Here is a 17,805-nt window from a genome sequence, read left to right on the forward strand (position 1 = left end):
ATAAAATGCACTTTAGTCTAATCCGTACTGAGTTTGACAGACAAAAATGAACGTGTTATTTCTTACCGGGTGAGACTGATACAGTAACATTGTAATTTTCCTATCCGAACAACCAAAAACATTTCGATGCCTTTACTATTTGCCGGTGTCAACTTTGAAAAACATGTATTCTCTTCTAAAAAAATTGGTTTTAAATGTCAGATTTCAAACACAGAAAAGCAAAGGGGGGTTAAGACACCCTCCTAACGCCGCCTCTGCTTTAAAAGCCAAGAGCTGCGTTTCTGAACCCTGTTCCACTGGTGCCACTTTATAGAGCCAGACAAGGACTCCCCGTCTTCTCTGCTGCGAACCCACACGAGTGTGACATTTAAGCGTCACACGGAACCCTGTAATCTGCCCGGAGAGACGGAAGAGCCAGGTGGCCGTGGTGAACCTGAGCCAGCTGGTGTTTGTCTTCCGCACCCTCACTTCCCCGTGCTCCTAACGGGGGTTTGGTCTTCAGCAGTCAGTCTCCGAGATGCACGTGCCGTGACACTGGTGGCATGGAGTGAGGGACCTGGCGAGGCCCACATTCTGTGGGAGGCTTCTGGTCCGTGGAGGGCATGTTATTTAAAAAAAAAAAAAGAGTCCTTCCCATGAGGCCCCCGGGAACTTGCAGCTGGCTGATGGGCAGTCACTGCCCCCACCGCTTTCAAGTGACCGAATGTACCCAAGCTGTTTGATAAGGTCATTTGTAAATATTTACTGGTTTGGAGAGAAGAGAAGTCAAATTACATAAACCCGTGCCCACCCCATGCTTCCAGCCAACAGACTCTCTTATTTTCGGAACTATTGTACTCCAGAAAGATTTAGAAAGCAAACAAGAACATTGCTTAACTATTATGGGGACAGAGCCCAAGAAAAATCTTTCAGGAAAGGAGTCCTAACATCTTGAGAGAAACCTTAAAATGTTTCTGTGCCAGTCCTCTCACCAGATCATTTCCTAACAAACTTAGTCACAGAACTCTTTCAGATTCTGTACCACCCATGACACCAGCAGGCAGTGTCACCGAAAAGAGCTCTTTCTGGCGCCGAGAAGAGGGGAGGAGCCCGCGTCACCCGGTCACCCGCAGGCGGGCACAGGCCTGACCCCCGCCACAGGCCCTGGTCAGGCCAAAGTTCCCAGTTTCGTTATCCCGCTGTTTACAGACACGCGAGACTTCAACTTCGGAAAATCCCGCATCCTCATGTCCCCTTTCGTGGGTCCACTTTCCAGCCAGGACGAGTTCGGGGAACGGAGTGGACTCTGAGTCCAGCAGCCAGGTGGCCGAAGGACCTACTGTGGACCCTCTGTTTCTTTTCTTTGGAAAAGAGACACGCGGCACACTTTTGAGAAGAAAGCCAAAAGCTAAGGAGTGGAGAATCGTGGGGAGGGAGGGTGGACCGCAGCCACCAAATGAGGACGACGTGGAACAGATCACAGAAGCCCACAGCAGCCAGTGGCTCCGCAGCGGCGGGGTCCTGCCCTGCCTGCACCAGAGCTGTGCGCGGAGGCGGTGGGACCCGCCTTTCTGATCCGCTGGAACAGGGGGCCCCCAGCCAGCTCCCCGTAATCTCACACGCAATCCAAACACTTCCGCGGAGAGATTATCTCAGGCCTGGGAACCTAACAGCTTTTGTGTCCAGCAAGGTGGCTTTCAGGGTAGGGCTGTTGAGTTTTACAGGGAATAAAAATCACGGCAGAGGAAGGAAGGACCACTGACCCTCTCAGGGAAATAACAATAGGCCAGGAATGTGTTTCTCCCTAATCCTGACCCAAGGAGCTTGTCCATTACACCACAGCACTATTTACAAACCCAATGGAAAAACCACAGGACGGGGGTGCGGTAGGGGTTACATTTCACAAGGTAAACCAACCCAGGTGTGAGAAGCGGGCAGAGTTACAGCAGAAACAGAAGTCCTGGGGCCGGGTGTTGCCTGTGCGGCCCTGGGCAAACTGTGGCCCCACAGAAAGTCGTGGGCAAAACAGAGACCCCTTAGACACTGGAGCAAAGCCCAGCGATGGCATGGCGTGACACACCTGGAACGTGGCAGCACCTACGGGTGCTCGATAAACAGTGACGACGCCATGAATATCTCCTTTCTCACAGAAAAAAAAGAGCGGCCAACCCTGGGTGTGCAATGCCTTTTATGAAATCCAATCTGCCTTCCCCCAAGCCCTCTGTCCTACAAGCAGCACCACATGCCCGCGGCGGCAGCGGGCAGGGCCAGGATAACTAACTCCCAGGAGCTGTTGGTCCCATCTCAGCACACTCATGCAAAGAGCCTTTCTGCTCTCTCGGATCCCCCTCCCCAGGACCCCACCAGCTCCCACCTGCCTTCTGTGCACCCCTCTCTCCGTGTTTTCTCTACTGTAACTTCTCCCTTGCTCAGGACGCCAGTTCCGGCTCACGACAGGCGGCCGCCGGGGGTTTCCTTCGGCCCGCCCGTTGCACAGTGGCCGTCCAGCCGAGGTCTCACCGCAAACCCGGTGGGCACACACATAACCGCGGTGTCCGCCCTCTGCAGCTCTCTGCGCGGGCTTTGCATCATACGGGTCCCTACCTTCGTTAGTGCTGCCTGTTACAGGGGTGGGGGGGGTCTGGAAACACTGGTAGGTTTTTGACAGGCTAGACGCTAATGTCAGGATCTTATACCTTGAATTTCCAAAGAACAAAAAGTAAAGGAAAGCAGCATCGTCAGGACACACCCGTGGCGACGCCGTCAGTCCCACGGTCCGACAGCAGCGAGCACAGGTGGGGCGTGGAAGAAGCAGGAAAGACGCAGGCACCCGGTCTTATTTGCAAGCTTTCTCCTTGGTTTCTACTCTTGGTTCAGAGCAGAAAGAAGGTTTGCTTGAAAACTTCTCAAATGGAAATAGGCAGAGGAGAGAATGCTCAAGTTTCTCAGGGCAAGAAAGAGTGCATTTAATGCCCCTAATGGAGGAGAGAAGGGTGTAATTTTATTAAAGTTGTGAATATATATTTGAGAGTAAGAGCTTTTAGAAATATAATATCTGCATCTTATCTAAACAATTTTTTTTAAACTTAATAACTGTAGGGGCCATTTTTCATTAAATATTAAAGAATTCAAAATTGTAAGAGAAGAAAGATCTTCTTCATAGATACACTTTCATCTTAAATGTATATATTTAAACTTGATACACACACACAAAGAATTTGAGAAAACTAATGTGAAAAGTACAGGGGGAAACTGAATAAAAAAATATGAAGGAGGCCAACTTTTTTTTTTAATTAAAACCCACCTGGGGAATAACAAACAGCTCCCTGTTGGCAATGAAAACATTAGTACATAAGAGGAAAAAAAAAGACAAACAGAAGATCCTCTATGGTAGAAAGAACTGATTAGTGAGAAAGGCTTAAAAAAAGAAAGAGATAAGAATATAACTAAATTAAATCTTAAATCTAACTTCCACAGGAACACCCATTTTCGTGGGAGCTCTAGACCCACCCAGGGCTGCTCCAACGGCTCGTGACCCTCCCGGGTCCCACAGGCCTCTGGGCCCGCACCACAGCGCTGGGCAGCTCGCCGTCCTCTGGGGTCTCTTCGCCAGGTTATGGGTTGTGAGCTCAAAGCACCGAGTCTGAAGCACTGTGAACTGTGGGCCAGGATACACGAACGGGTCAAAGGGATGGGGAACAACCAGCACTGTTTTAATGGAAGACAACAGGACCACAATGTGTGAGTGTGTATACACGTATACAGGTGCACATGGGGTCGCCAGGTAACGTCCACTTCTCACTAAAAACCATGGGAAGCCCGGGTCTCGAACAATGGTTTCCATTTTTTTGTTGTCTTCTTGTCACTTTGGGGGAGGGGGAGAGTACGAAGCCCACTTCTAGCAATAATGGAGGGCTCTCCCAATGTGCCACCCAGTGTAGGAAGAGGCCGTGCTTGGGGAAGGGGGATACTGAGGCAGGACCCACATCGAAACGAGCAGGGAGCTGGACATGTGTTCTTGGCAAATGTGAAGCAATCCCTTTTGGTGTTTGCGATAAGCCATTTCTGGGAGTGTTTCCAAAACCAACCTCCCTCGTCCATCCCCTTGTCCTTCTGGTACCCAGGACAAGCCAGGCACCGCGGGGGGTATGTCAGTGAACAGAAAACAATACAAACAGGGACTGCTCTTCTGCAGCCTGGATTCGAGAGGGGGAAGAAGAGAATAAACAAGAAAAAGACATGTCAGATCATGACAGGCTGCAGTGCCTTCTGGGAAGAAAACAAAGACCCGTGAGCTAGAAGACAGGAGCTGCTAGGAGCTGAGCCTTCCAGCCAGGCCCAGGCGGCCAGGGCACGGCAGCAGAGACGGAGGGAAGAGGACAGCTCCAGGGTGTGTGCTCTGGAGAACCAGCTAGACCTGGTGATGGACTGGAAGTGGCAGGTAAAGAAAAAGTAAAAAAATGATTCTTTGGTTTGAGCGCTAGGGCAGATCAAAGACTGTGAGGAGGGGAAAAATCCCGTGCTTCTTGGAATGTAGGAACTTTGAGATGTTTATGTATTAGGAACAACGAAGGAATTTGAAAGACCTGCTGGACGGACACAGGCCACCTCTCTCCCTCTGCTGTGCCCTCAGTGACCCCAGCCTTTCTGGGGAAGGTCATGAACGCACGAAGACAGGTCTGAGGCCGTCTGGCTTCAGAGGTTTAACGTCAGCCCGAGGTTCGACAGTGGGAGTTGATAAACTTTCCCATGAAGGGTCAGAGTCAACATGTTAGACTTGGTGGGCCACTCGGTCTCTGTCGCAACGGCTCAGCTCTGCATTGCAGCACAATCGCAACCACAGACATAACAAACAGACGTGGCTGTGCTTCCGTAACACTTTATTCACACACACACACACAAAACACGGCCCAGCCTTCTCTACCCCTGTTCTACAGCTTTTGCACTCCAACCCAGGGTTCTCATCCAGAGCTCCTGTGGTTTGGGGGATCTGAAACCAAGAAAGGGGTCACCTGGGGCTAGGGGTGCAGGGCTGGGTCCTGTGGGATTAGGAGGACGGTGCCAATGGGGATCTAAGTCAAGAGCTCCAAGGCAGGAAAGGGGGATGCTCAGGGAGGCTGGGGGGAGGGAGGAGGTACAGGCACAGACTGGAATAAGGGAGCCACTAGCAGTAGGAGCAGATTGCTTGTCCAGCTGCACCTGACATCAGCGCCTTCTGGAGTCACTGTGTGTGTGCGTCTCTCAGACCTCTCTGAGTCTGTTTCCCCATCGATACAGGAGGCGATTACACCACATCAGCCCACAGGCCCGTGACTCTCTGCTTTGAGAACATGTTACGATGGGCTAACTGGTATACGCGGGCCTGCATTTCTCCACCTCCTTCCGAGCTGCCCAGCACAGACACTTCTCTGTCCTTGCCCAGTGCCACGCATCTGTCAAGGCAGTGGAGCACACTGCCGAGCTTTCCAAGGGTAACCCTTGCTTGGCCGGTATGCACGTTGGAGTCAGGGGGGCCTGGGACCAAGCTCTGCTTCAACTTCCCAGCTGAGGGACCTCGGGCGGGTCACTTCCGTGCTCCGAGCTCCAGTGTGCTCATCTGCAAGGTGCGGGCAGGGGGGGGGCAGGGGGAAGGGTAATGCCTGCTCCACGGGGCTGTCGTGAGGGTTAGAGGAGACAGCTCTGCTCTTGGCACTCGACAGAAGGTCAACAAACAGCCAGCTGTCCCGGATACCGAGCTCCAAAACACGTGCCCCTGCCCTGACGGAGCAGGTACCTGTGGATTTGGGAAATGATGCAGATACTCATGACGTTTTGTCTTCCGTTGTCTGACGCTACTTTCCTTGGTCCAGAGGAAGCATTTTGTGTCAGATACACTCAGAGGGAGGTGGATAGAAGGACACAGATAAAACAAAGCAAGACCTGGTCACTTGGGTGAAGCCGGGACCGGACCAGACACTCAGATAAGAGACTGTGAGGAAGCGTGTGCTTGGAGTTGCTTCTGGCATCAAGGCCCCCCGCGTGCCCGGGGATCCTTACGAGCTTACAACCTTCCCCGAGTGGAGAGGCCCTGCCCTCCAGGCTGCCCTGAGGCGGGGAGGGGGAAGAGCAGATTCAGAGAACAACGCTGGGGCAAGGCGGCCAGAGCTGGAATGGGCAGAAGGGCAGTTTCAGAGAAGAAAGGGCGCTGGGTCAGGGAGCAGTGGCCCCGGAGGCCACTCTTCCGTTCTCTCTGGGGCCCGGGGGCTTGCGCTGGAAACTGGGGTAAGGACCCCTCGCTCAGCACTCACTCCGACACTTGGAGCTCTGGAGACAGGAGGCTCTGGAGTTGCTGAATGATTTGTTCTTTTTTTTTTTTTTTTGGCCTCACTAGCCAATATAGGGGTTTTTCCAGGATTTGGAATGCGGGCTTCGAGTCTTTCCCTGGTAACAACCAAGGTTTGTGTCCCTGTGGAAACCTAGCTAGCTCCCTAGGGGCGGCCTGCTGTGGACCCCCCACGCCTAGTCCTGCCTTGGCTCTGCTCCCCCCAGACTGCCCCACCCCCCGCTGGCTCCTCCTCCACTGCCCATTGGCTTCTGCCAGGGCCTCAGGCCCACACTGGCATGAAGGAGAAATGAAGTGAAGGTAGGAGGGACTGGGGATAGGGCAGTGGGGAGGGCAGTCCGGGGCTGCCACTCTCAGACCCCCGGGCTCTCCCCTTCCCACCAAACTCAGTGTCAGCCCACAGATAAGGCCAGAACCCAGATGTCAACAGGTGAGAAACCCATCCACACCTCCACAGCCTAACAAAAGGCCCCTTGGGCCTCATTTGGAAGGAAGTCGTTTAACATCACTGGAGCCAAGGGAGTAGGACGTGCTGGGTGGGCCACCAGGGCGGACAGGATGGCTTTGTGTCTTAGGGTGCAGAACCTCCAGAAAGGACAAGTACTAAACTGGAAGTGACCACATTTGCTGGCCAAAAGGCTACAGGACGACAGAGGAGGGGAAGATGACCCCTGCGGGTCACGAAAGTGTTAAAGCCACACACGCGTGCGTTCACACTCACACCGAGGCCAGCTCCTCTTGCAGGCCCCTGCAGTGACACCACCCCACCCCCCCGCCCCGCCTGCAGCCCGCCAGCCCCCACCTGGACCTGTGCTGCTGCAATACACAGCCCCCCAGAGACTGTTCCCATGTACCTCCTCTTACCGTCCCCGCAAACCCCCTGCACACTCCCACTCCCTCAGGTTCACACTCCCTGGGCCTCTCCAGGCCGTGGGTGGCAAGGGTGCCCACAACTGGGGCCAGGAGCATCGTCAGGGCTTTCCCAGGGGACATTCCAGAATGCATCCCCACAGGAGGCTCCCAAGCAACAAAGGGATCACCCTGTATGGTTCTGGTCTACGCAGCTACCCTGTGGCATCGCCAGGAATCCACCACAAACCCCCGCAGGCCGGCAGGTTCTTCACCTGCGTGCTAAAGGCAATACGGTCTTCTCCCCGCCCCCGGTTGGGCTTAAATGTGAAAACCGACAGAATGCCCCTAACACCATCTCCAGCATCTAAAAGGCAAACATTTTAATTCTTCTCTCTGGCAAAAGATGAGAAGTTGAGTGACACGGGAAAAAAAAAACAAATAGAACAATAAAAAGCCATTCTCATGAATGACCCCAACGCCCTACCACAACAAAACACTTAGCAGGTGAGTGATTCTCGGAGGCCTTTTTTGTCCTAGAATCCTGTACATTATAGCCTAGAAACATCAGGGGAAATATTTGAATTTTAAAAATATTAAGAACATAACCTGAGGAAGAGCCAAGTACATGAAGGAGAGGGAGGAAAAGAAACGCAGTCATTGCAAAGACATTCCTTCTTGATACACCAGTGTTCATCTGCCATAGGAAAACAGACAATTACTCCAAAAGGAAGATTTAAAAAGAAGTCCCATCGGACACTGGGGATTCCCTAACAACCATCTGCAGTGTTTTAGATGAGTGTCCCACTCGCTCACGTAGTTTTGGGGGGTTGGGGATTTCCCACCCCACCCCACCCCACCCCCGAAAAGTGTAGAAAGAAGGAGGGAAAAGAGGAATTCTACCCCTGGCCCGGGCAAGTATTTCCCTCTCACCATGCTGGCCCAGTGTGCCTGGGGCTTACACCAGTTCTGGGGAGGGGCTCTGCAGCCACCCCCACGCCCCCCATCCCAGGTGCAGAGCCCCTGAAAACCACAGCCACTGAGGACTTCAAACTCACTGCACCGTGGGTCCTCTGAACATCGGACACAGAAATCACCTTGGCTCCTGACATGGTCTGGCTATTACTTTGTAGATGCGTTCTGAGAGTTTCAGAGGCAGAAACCCTGACGAACGTGTCACGTGCTCAGACACGGGCGTTCCGTGGAGACTCCGCAGCACCTTCGCTGGGGGTCTGTGAGACGGGGCCGGGGAATGCAGGCGGGACAGGTGGAGGTGGGGAAGGGGCTGCCCAGGCATGTGGTGGCTGCACAGGTGTGCGTATGCAGGGAAGTGTTTGGATCAATGGGGGAAGAAGAGTCCAAGATTCCCTTGCATTAGCACCTAAACAAAACCAAAAGAGCCCCAAGATTTGCCTACAACCAAATTGATCTCCAGGGGCAGCCTGGCCTGGTGAAGTTTGGGGGGTCGGGTTTATTGATTCCCAGCACTCTCTTTGTCCTCCGCTCACTATGGATGCAGTCCGGTTCTGCCTCCCGCCCTCCACCACCCACGGGCGAGGTCTCCACGGGCTTGGGGGCGGGGCCCCAAATCCGAAGCACATCACCTTGGGGAGGCTGGCAGAGCTAGGAAGTGTCTGTCTGGGTTGACATGAGTTATTTCTTTGTGCTCTCGGGACTATTGTTCCCCAACTGCCAAAGGCAGTCAGGAGCTGGTGCGCTCACAACAAGCGATACTAAAATGATCACCAAAACCACCACGATATATTTACCTACGAATGCTGTCAAACCCTACGCTGGTGGGTTCTCAAAAAGAAAAGGGACCACACGCAGAGCCGCACGCGGCCCCTCCCCCTCCACGCCGGCATCCCTGAAGTCACTGCTCTTACCCAACCTGCCTTCCCCCAAATTAGTGTCACCAACCCGTCCACTGGGGGCCTTTAGCAAGAAAGAGGTAACTATTCTCCCCTATCTGAAACCCCGCGGCATTACCTAGGCAGGCTCAGAAAGAGGACAGACACAGAAACACTTTTTTTAAATGTCACCCACGCAGCACACAGGAAGGGTAAGAAGCTGGGCGTCAATACAGCTCCGGTGCCAGCCGCGCCCCTCCCCTTCGCAGAAGGGCACCACACAAATGAATTCAACCCACTGCGCGCCACCTCCCAGAGGCACAGGGTATACGGACAGAGACACAAATCCTTCACGACCATTTAACTGCCGATAACTTTATTACGGGAACAAAGATATGCAAATCGGAAAGGTTTTATTTATCATCGATAAAAGAGGAATGCTCAATGGTGTGATACAGTTGTCTGAAATGTGGCTCTAATCCTTTTTCGAAATGTTTTAAACAGAGCCTTAAAGCTAAAAATTGCCATAAGCAAATTACCAAAATTTGGCGGAATCAAAGACATATAGTAAATTGCCATTTACATGCGGTTTTTTTCTCTTTAGTTCAAAAGGCAAACTGACTTAAAGCTCACAGATGTGAAATGGGGTAAAATTCACCATTCGTTGTTGTCAGAAACAAAAACCCAGCTATTTTAAAAGCCAAGACCCAGCAAAGCACTTCTATAACCACGCCAAGTGGGGTGAAGAGTGGAAGACAGCGGCCGCCCCGGCCCTGCACGCGCTGGCCCCCTCTCCGGGGCCGTCTGCTCTCCTGCGCGGTTCAGATGCTGCGGACGACCACACAGTGTTTTCGTGTTTTGGGGAGGGCAGCGAGGCGCATGCGGGGCTGACGACCCAGACACTCTCGGCTGGGCTCCAGCTGGCCCACCCAGGGCCACTCTATCTTCCCGTCGTCGGTACTGACTCATCTATTTTTAAGTGTCCCAATGTGATCTTATCTAATTGGCACATATAATTTGATCGCCTTATTTCCAGAACTAAAAGTTGTTGGCCAGGTACAGGGTGTGTGTGTGTGTGTGTGTGTGTGTAATGAGCTGGGGTTATGGCCTTGTATTTTGCGGGGAGGCCATGAAGACCCTCTGTCTCAGTAAAACATGCACACGGGGTTGTTGATCGGTTTGTGTTGTAAGGAGTGGCTTTGGCCATGGGACCCACAGGTCACCCCTCCTCCTGACCGATGGTCCAGAAGGGGGCTTTGCTGGGAGGTCCTGGTTTGGGAATCTGGCTCTTCCCCACAGCCCCTCACTATAGCAACTCGGGCCCAGTTTGTAGGAGAAACTGCCTTTTCAGTGCCATTAAATTCCAGCACACGTGTCCCAAGAGCAAAGCAGACCCTTGCAACAAAGGGTGTGTGAGCACAGCCTGGACCCCTGATGTTGTGGCATCTGCCACAGAGATAAATCTGAAGCCACCCCAGACCCTGTGGTCAAAGCAACAATGACCAGAGGACATTGTGAGTCTTACAGGTTCCTGTTCAGGTCTGGCAGATGCTGGTCAAGACAGGGACAGCGCCCCGGGGAGCAGAGGGCAGGGCCAGCTTTGTTGGAGGAGGGGAAGAGCGGGTGAAGGAGAAATCCAGAACTCACCATTGACCTTACCATGCTCCAGGCAGGCAAAGAGAGGAGTGAAGGCAGAGAGGAAAAGGGAGGTGGAGTCAGAGCATGAGCTAATCCAGTGGCTAATGCTACGGGGACTGAGGAAACATTTCAGTGAACAGAGTCTACCCAAGCTGGCCGGAGGGAGCCGAGGAACCACGGGAGAGCACATGAAAACGTGGGTGGGGCCAAGTGGTCTGCTCGGTGGCCGTCTAGACCCCACCCCCTGCACCTCAGCCCGCCCCTGCTGGCCTCACCCCACTCTCCTCCAGGCCCACTTCACAGCACTGAAAAAGCCCTTTACATTGGCCCCCGATCTGTCATCACATCTTCCTCACAAACTGTGCTTCTGAGGTCCTGCAATAGGTGGGGGTTGCCAACCTCAGTGTTTGCGTATCTATCCAGCTGCGTGCGGAGCTTCGGTGACCAGACGATACGTGTGATACGGTATGTGTCATCTGGAAAGGCCACTGCCGCAGCTGAGCACTGGTCACTATGGGGATTCACCAGGGCTACAGGCACAGTGACCTAGAAGCTTGTTACTGGGCCACAGGGCACCTGAGACAACACTTCTGTTTCAGGACACTTCTCAGCTCACCTGAGAACGCGCTGCAACCTGAGGCGCGGGACACAAAGAACACTCCTCCGGGGATTCAACCAGGAGCTCCTCGGGCTGATTAATAACTGACAATTACACAAGGCGACATGATAGCAAACAAGAGGACTGCCAGAGAGCGAGCCTGCCAAGGGTTCTGAGTTACCTGATTACAAGGCATGGGGGGGAAAATCTCCAGCTTAACAAGCACTTCACACAGTGCCTTTCATCTGGCGTGTACGAGTCCCCTCTGACCACCGTCTCATTAGTCCTGCAGCAGGCCTCGGGGAGACCTCCCTCCGTGGGGATTCTGACCTCCCCTCCCTCGAGGGGACAGGAGCTCTGGGCGCACAGTCCAGAAACACACCTGGATCCCTACCAACCACCATGATTAATGTAGGTTTCCAAAAACAGCCAGCCCTTAATTATCCGTGGAAATTTTATACACAAGAAATTTCAACTCAGTATATTGCTGAGTCACCTGGCTTAGAAGTCAGTCCAACTTGGAACTCAAGGTGTACACAGACGCAGCAGCAGGGCCGGCAGCAGAAAGAAGCGACAGCAATCGGCGTCAGCACTGACTGAGAGCTGACCATGAGCCGTGCGCCCTCCCAGCCATCTTTCTTCGTCATTACTTCATTCCATTCTCCCGACAAACCCACAAGGCGGGGAGTATTCTGACCCCACAGATAAGGGAGTTAACGTTCAGACAGGTTAACGAGCTTGCCTAAGGTCAAATGTAACCAGTCTTGACTTGGGAACTTCACACCCTCACCACCAGAATGAGGCCTGTGACAAACGCCATTGCTAGGTGGGTAGCCAACTGCAATAAAACCACCTCACACATTTCCAAGTCAAATCACAAATGATTTGGGGATCATCTACTGTGCTAAATGGAGCACGCCTACCAGTGCTTTCTGATACACACGCACACACTTTCTTTAACCCCTCCTGTCAGGTGAAAAAGTCAAAAGTTACTGTTATGATGACTTGATATTTGTGTTGCTGGCACATAACCATCAGCAGACAAAACATCACTTTTCCGTTTGTATAGCAAATTTCAAAGGGTGATCAACTATCTCCCTTGGCCCTAAACAACTCAATGAAGGAATACGAGAAGATTAAATCCATTTATACACAAGAAAACACTCTCCAACAAGACAGGGGCTTGCCCTAGATCATGATCAGCAAGAGGCAGAGCCAGGATTCGAACCTCGGTCTTGTGAGCTGCCTCCCTCTTCCCACTAAACCAGTTTGCTTGCATGAGAAGGGCCAGTCTGCTGCAAATGTCTTTAACCTACATACATAGTAAGTGCTTACAAGAGCATATATAAGACGCTGTTAGCCACCATGTAAGACAATGGAAGGAAGAGTTGTCTTCCAGTGGTGGGAATGTGATTGTCCATTGCTTGACCATGAAGGCTATCAGAACACCTTGCTAAAGAGTGTGGGGCTCTGGTTACGTATTTTAAATTAAAGAAAGATCCTTAGACATTTAAAAAAAAGAAACCATCGTGACCCTCCTGACCACCAGGAACCCCGCTCCTCTCCCACGTGCACCCGCACGAGGCCCTCAGGGCAGGGGAACGGCCCCAGCAGTTGTTGGTCCTACCCGGTCTACCTGATGGGTGCGTGGGCCATACTCCACCGGCCCCACGGAGACACCTCCGCCCTCCTCCACTCTGCTCCCTGCCCAGGAGACTAACTTTGGTACCTGTCCCCACAGGCTCCCTTACCCATTGACTTCCAGTCCGGTCCCACCAAAGGGAGGGAGCACCGTGAGAGAAGTGATGGTGGAGGTGGGAGTGAGGGTGGGTATTCACACCCCTGGCTCCCCCCAGGGAGTTAACTGCATCCTGCAACCAAGGCTGTGCCTCTCCTGAGGGCCTTGACCTCAGCTGCTTTGTCCTGAACATCCCAGTACTTACACTTTTCCTTTGCCCCTCCAGACTGAGGGGTGACAAGTTCAAGAAAACCAGGCCCTCCCCTCCGGGGGTTGTGCCATCCTTGCTGGCTTCGCGTGTCCCTGCCCACTTCCAGGAGCTAGCCTTTTATTAAAGGCTCCTTGGTTACTTCAGTTTGAGTGTGTGTCCTGCCAGGATAGTGAGTGGCAAAATAAAAACCAGACCCATCGCCCTAGCAATTTCACTCTTGGAATCCACACGCCACAATATGTCCATAATAATTCCCTTGCAATCTTTCCAAGTCACAGGGGATAGTCATCAGGCAGAGAGGAAAAAAATGCCACCAATACTTCCAAAATAATTTACTCCACTGCATACCTTGAAAGGGCAGAATCTGTCTTCTTAAAAAGGGAAGTAAGCTTTCAAGCACAAGCACTAGATTATGGCATGAGAAAAGTATGTTGTTACTAAGAATATTCTCCGTAGAATGCTTTGTAAGTGCATCATCATTGATTACTGTTACGTTTCAGAGTCACAGTTACCACGCACAAAAGCTGCCAATGGGACAGGTGGCAGGGAAGTGTCCTATTCCGGGAACTGATTAAACTACACCTTACCCTAAACATGCCATGGAGTAGATAACAGCAATGTGGTATGGACACAATTATTGTAACAACCCTGAGTCAAAACTTCTAAGATTTGAGACAACTGTCAGCCTCATCATGAAGACCCATTAGTGTTGTGTACTGGGTCAGGTTGACCTTCAGGAAATTAAAACATAAACCAAAGTTTCAAATCTAAAAACTATGATCTGTCTCATGGGTGGAAGGGAGGGGGGGAAATCCCTGACAAATTTATAAGACACAGTATTTTGTTTTAGATTTTGTTTATTTTTAGAGAGGGAAGGGAGGAAGAAAGAGAGAGAGAGAAACATCAATGTGCGATTGCTGGGGGCCGTGGGCTGCAACCCAGGCATGTGCCCTGACTGGGAATCGAACCTGCGACACTTTGGTTCGCAGCCCACGCTCAATCCACTGAGCTATGCCAGCCAGGACAAGACACAATTTTTAAAAAGCAAAACACTGACTACATCACATGCACTGACATTCTTTCATTGCCAAGGAATGATTCTAATCTCGTATGTCTACAATGTTAAAAACAAAATTTAAAAAAGCATTTAATGAATTCCATATGAACCATGTGTTCCCAGTAGAGTTTTAAAGACAACGAAAGTGTGTTTCCACCTGGGCGCTGTGGGGCCAAGCCTACATGTGACTCCACCACGGCCAGGTGATCACGTGAGGGCTGATCACAGCGTTCCCACACACGGGGCTGCACCCGTGGGGTGTGGGTTGCTTGCCCAGGGCTGACCTGCCACTACAGGTCCCGGAGTAACAGCACTTGAGAAATTTTGCAACAAGCATTAAGAAAGGGAGCGCATAAACAATTTCTTGTGCAACGATGGTGAAATCCTGATACAACAGCCTTAGCCCTTTCCAACACAGCACAAAGCAGCTATGATTTTACCTTTATTTGTGAGGTTTTTGGATGCCTGTCCTCTTCCCCTCCCCTCTGGGAACGTAGGGACTATTTCCATTTCTGCCCATGACCCAGGGTTCATGCAGACACAGGTACTCAAGAGACTGGTCACTTAAACCACACCTCCGATAGCAGTAAGTGTGAGACCTCACTAAATGTACTTCTTCACAGGATTTTGACTTGGGAACTAAGATGTATTTCAGTCTTTAAAATAAACATTCAGCCCTGGCTGGTGTGGCTCAGTGGACTGGGCACTGGCCTGCAAATGAAAGGGTCACCGGTTTGATTCCCAGTCAGGGCACATGCTTGGGTTGGGGGCCAGGTCCCCAGTAGGGGGCCCGTGAGAGGCAACCATGCACTCTCTTTCTCCTCCCCTTCCCCTGACTGAGAATAAATAAAATCTTTAAAAAAAAAGAAACTTAAAAAAAATTCAATCAAAAGGACAAAAATACAATTCAAACCATGAGACGTGACTACACGCCCACTGGAATGGCTAAAATTAAAACCACTGACAATACTAAGTGCTGATCGGGATGTGAAGCCACTGGAACACTCGCTCATAAATCCCTGGGAGGAATGTAAACTATCATAACCACTTAAAAAAAAAAAAAAAACAGCTTGGCATTTTCTTATAAAATGAAACATGCACTTATCACGCGACCCAGCCATCCTACTCCTAGAATTCATCCAAGAAATGAACTCATACATCTGCAGAAAAGACTTGCACATGAGTACTCAGAGCGGCTTTCCTCAAAACTACAACCAGCAAACGATCTAAATTCTATCAGCGGGTGACAGGACGAACAAATTACGGTGTCCCCACAGAACCGAATCCTGCTCAGCAATAAAAGGGAAGGCATTATTGATGCGCGCGATATTTATGATTCTCAAAAACATTAAGCTGAGTCAAAGAAGCTAGAAATAAAAGGACACCATTCTAGGATTTCAGTCATGAGAAATTTCAGGAAAGGCAAAACTAATCCACCGAGAAAGCAAGCAGATCAGGAGGTCCCTGAGGGCGTGGGGGAGGGAGAGGGGGACTCACTCCCGGGGCGCCAGGAGGCCTGTGGTGGCGAAAGTGTTCCACTCTCCACCACAGCAGTCGGTTACACAGGTGTGTATGTGTTAATCGAGATAGTTTCAATGGTGCACTTATTATAAATGTATTAAATTATGCCTCAATAGTTTTTTTAATAAAAAAGAAAAGAGCACACCATACATTTAAAATTTAAAAAATTTTAAGATTTTATTTATTTATTTTTAGAGAGGGAAGGGAGAAAGAGAGAGAAACATCAATGTGCAGTTGCTGGGGGCCATGGCCTGCAACCCAGGCATGTGCCCTGACTGGGAATCGAACCCGCGATGCCTGGTTCACAGCCCAAGCTCAATCCACTGAGCTATGCCAGCCAGAGCTTTTAAAATAAAAATGTTAAAAGGCAGCCCTGGCCAGCGTGGTTCAGTTGGGCATCATTTTGCAAAACTTAAGGTCACTGGGTGGATTCCCAGTCAGGGCACACGCCCGGGCTGCAGATTCAGTCCCCGGTCCGGGCACATACGAGGGGCAACCAATCAATGTTTCTCTCTCACAATGATGTCCCTCTCCCCCTCTTCCTCCCTTCCCAGCTCTCTAAAACTAAATAAATAAGTAAAATCTTTTCAAAGATGTTGTTAAGCAAACAAAAGGACCTAACTAGAGGACCAAGCTGGCAACATAACCTCACAGGGGAAAGTAATTCTTTCACGTGACTTTTGCACTCGATAATAACTATATTCTAGTGGGGTGTCCATACCAAGGACAAAATAAACTAAAAAAAATACTATGTTTCATCAGGATTATTAACAGGCAACAGAGTTTTGAAAGTATGCATTGTAGTTTACATATCTTGAAAAAGATATGTAAGAAATGTATGATATGTATGAAAGAAAAAGTAAATGCGTTGGCAGTTAACAGAATCAGGAGCCAAGCCAAGCGCTATGAATACAAAAGCAAAGGTGTAAAGGAAAACCCAGGGCTGTTAATGCGATTCAGAAAGATCAAAAGAACTCAGGAGCCTACTTCTTCCTTAGTTCCGTCACCTGAGGGCCCTGAAAGCACCCATGGCCAGTGGACACCCCTAGCACCTGGGTCCCGTTTCTCCATTCTCCGCTCAAAGGAGTCAGAGGTTTGGGGGAGAAACAGATGACTCCCTGCCTGGCAATGGGAAGGAAGATGAGCCTGGGACATTTCTGTGCAAAAAAGGCAAGAAAGTACTCGGAGACTAGAAGGGACATGTTTCAAAGACATAAAGAGCAGCTTAAAGAGGGCATGAAGTGTCACAGGTTCGATTCCCAGTCAGGGCACATGCCTGGGTTGCAGGCCATGGCCCCCAGCAACCGCACATTGATGTTTCTCTCTCTCTCTTTCTCCCTCCCTTCCCTCTCTAAAAATAAATAAATAAATAAATAAATCTTAAAAAAAAAAAAAAAAAGAGGGCACCAAAAACAATGACGACAATTGATGCGAGAACACCGACTGCATAAACACCTCTGAGTCCACGGCAATATTCACCGAGAGTTACTTGCCACCGTCCGAGATAATGATTACACCAATCTTTTCCCCCTACAATACGGTCGTTGGAGTTGGAACTGGCATGCAGAACTAATGATAAAATTAGAAAAATCACCGTTTTGCAACCCCCAGTGAAGTTCTTCAGGCAAGAGCCACCAGTGGATACGCACGCGGTGCTGAAACATCTCCCCACAGAGTACGGGCTAATTGCAAAGGGAAAAACACCCCCCCCCCGGGCGGGTGTTCAAACTTAGCATCACTAACAGTGAGGCACGCTGGTAAGATCTGGTTTTAAGAAGCACCCAGCATCACCTGGCAACTGCTTAAACAAGCTTGAACTTGAATGAGCACTTATGAGCATCTGGATCTGACTTCCAGGGGACCCAGAGACAAGTTGGACGATACCACTAGAAAACCACCAGCCAAATTCAGGATGCGAGGCATCCCTAAACAACTGGCCTGGATCTCCTTGAAGAAAGGGGGAGGGGGCGAGGGGGGAGGGGGTATAATCATTCCAGACGGAAGAGACAGAGGAGGTAAAAACCCGGTTGGCAATGCCTGTA

The 17,805-nt window shown here is 50.8% G+C and overlaps 1 protein-coding gene across 9 annotated transcripts in view; it reads right to left on the reverse strand.

Moving 5' to 3' along the window:
* The window catches only part of FOXN3 (forkhead box N3), a 362,322-nt gene that overhangs the window by 162,419 nt on the left and 182,098 nt on the right, over positions 1-17,805 (reverse strand). The gene's annotated exons all lie outside the window — the stretch shown is intronic.

Source organism: Phyllostomus discolor, chromosome 1 (genome assembly GCF_004126475.2).
Source record: "Phyllostomus discolor isolate MPI-MPIP mPhyDis1 chromosome 1, mPhyDis1.pri.v3, whole genome shotgun sequence".
In the NCBI taxonomy this organism is placed as follows: Eukaryota; Metazoa; Chordata; class Mammalia; order Chiroptera; family Phyllostomidae; genus Phyllostomus; species Phyllostomus discolor.